Below are 2,580 nucleotides of genomic sequence, written 5' to 3'. Positions count from 1 at the left end.
ACCCTGCTCCTCCTTCAGCTTCAAGCCATTGCTCCTAACCTTCCACCTTCAAGAGTAGAGCAACAGCTCACTTTTGTTTCTGTTGGTATGTGTTGCTGAAAGCTCTTTCCCATCCTCTTCCTGCTCACTTCTTCCCAGGGAGGACCCTAAGTGACCCCAGAAGTTACATGCACAGGCCTGTATCTTTTATGTATTAGAGCTTGTTCTTGTATGCCTTTTCTAAATACCAAAGGTGAAAAACACAAACTGCATCTCAGGCTGGCTGCTACAGATTCATTAACCTCATGGTTTTTGCCCATAAACCCTTTTTCAAAGAATGATAGAATGGTTCAGATTGGAAGGGACTTTTAAAGATCATCTCATTCCAACCTCCCTGCCATGGGCAGGGAACACCTTCCACTAGATCAGGTTCCTCAGAGCACCATCCAACCTGGCCTTGAACACTTCCAGGGATGGGGCATCCACAGCTTCTCTGAGCAACCTGTCCCAGTGCCTCACCACCCTCACAGTAAAGAATTTCTTCCTAATACCTAAAATAAACCCACCCTCTTTCAGTTTAAAGCCTTTGCCCCTAGTCCTATCACTACATACCCTTGTAAAAAATTCCTCTCTGACTTTCTTGTAGCTTTCTTTTCCTACAGGACCAGCCATCAGTTCTCTTCCCAGTGCTTTTTTCCACACTACCACGGCATTTAACCTAACATCCTCTTTGCTAGTAACTGCTCGCCATCCCATCCCCTGGAGCTGGTTTCACCGCCCCAGCGTCCCATCCGGCAGGGGTTTGTTATGACCAGCCCCAAAAGCCCCAGGTTCGTGTTGACAGATCCCTTCGGGCGGATTAGAGTGAAAGGACATTTGGATGATCAGTGTTTGTACATATATACATGAAGGGTTTATTTTAGAACAATTTGGTTGCAATGGAAAGCAGGTATGTAGCGGCTTTGGTTATTATTATCTATAGTAATATGGCAATAAGAAAGCGTTAAAATACCACTCTCTTAAGAAAATGTATAAGGGAAAAGAAAGAAAGAGAAAGAAAAGGTAAGAGTAGGAACATATCACCACGAATGGATCTCACGGCAATACTTGATTGTTCCAATTTAGTGTCCTTGGGTCAAAGTGATGATCGCAGTCTTGATCTGTTGGGGGTGGGAGAAGAAACCCATAAAGCACAAAGTCCGATGGGCTCAAATACACCCAGGCTCAGTGGGAACACCCAGGTACCTCCTCTGGGGGAGCTTTCAGTCATCGGCTGGAAGGCCTCAGAAATGAGTCTGGGGACATTTTGGGGGTTATGATGGTTTATGACACCTTCTAAGACATGACAGCTGCCTCTCACATCAGCGCAGTTGAGCCGGGAATGCCCCGTCAAGAGAGATGAAAACCCTCAGGACCTTCCCCAAGGGGAGGTGTGGGGGGAGTTTTACAACTGAGTAACCTGTGTAAGGGACAATTGGATCTGCCTCTTATCAGCCTCAAAGCCCGTTTGTAGCCTCCAGCGGTGACTGTTCAGCCCCTCTGTTTTATGCAGACCAGAGGTTTGCCATTACACACCCAAAACCTCACCTCCTTCCCCTCGGGGAGTGCAAAGCACCCTGCCGCCTCCGCAAATGGGCCATTGTTTTGAGTCATTAACCATTAACATTTCAGTCTCTCACAGGGTTGGTTGATTGCAGGACGGGATGGTATTGCCTTCCCACCAGACATGACTGGTAACCTTCCCCTGAAGACACTGTTGACACACCATGTCACACCTGAAAGGCATCTTCTTCATAACTACTTCATCTCCTAGACTGAGAAAGGCATGATATCTCTTGGACATGAGGACGCAATGTCAGTCTTTTCCCTTTTTCTTCATTAATTTGCTTCTACTGCCAGTAGAAGCCACTAGCACCCAGGGCAGGTGCTGCTTGGCTGGGGCTGCAGAGGGGATGGGAGACCAAAGCCAGCACGTGATGATGGTGTGAGTGGCCTGCAGGTGTCCTCTGAGGCATCCTGGCGTGCAGCCTCCCTGCCCGAGCACCAGCCCAGGCTCTGCTGCGGGACAGGGTGAGGACAACATAACTCACCCAGAGGTCACATCATCAGGTTTGGAGGGAGGTATCTCCTTCTCCCCACTGGCTCTTGAGGAGGGGGGCTGACCTTCTCAGCTCTAGATAATTGTTAAATATCCACAACTAAAACCTCTCATGTATATCCCTCTCAGGGTTAAATTAGGGTTTGCAAAGTGCCCAGGAGTGAAAAGACGTCTCCACTGCTGAAGGTGTTCTTCTCTGCCTGCACACACAGCAGTGGGAGGCTGAAGCACTGGAAACACTGGAAGTGGTTGAAGAGCCCTGTGGCTTCTTTCTTTCTTTCTTTCTTTTTTTTTTTTCTTTTTTTTTTTGTTCCCCCTGATTCACCTGTTGCATGAAGGGAGGGATTGGCAGGTCTTGCAGGAGGCAGACGAAGCAGCCGGCAGCCAGTGCCCATTCTTCTCCCTGCTTCACCCTGAGTGGTTGGGGGCAGAGCTGACACAATTGCTTTTGCCAGATCCAGGGGACATTTCCCCATCTAGCCCCATCCACATCCCTGCTGTGC

The sequence above is a fragment of the Corvus cornix genome, chromosome 1, assembly GCF_000738735.6.
Source record: "Corvus cornix cornix isolate S_Up_H32 chromosome 1, ASM73873v5, whole genome shotgun sequence".
NCBI lineage: Eukaryota > Metazoa > Chordata > Aves > Passeriformes > Corvidae > Corvus > Corvus cornix.
Note: the sequence above shows the minus strand (reverse complement) of the source record.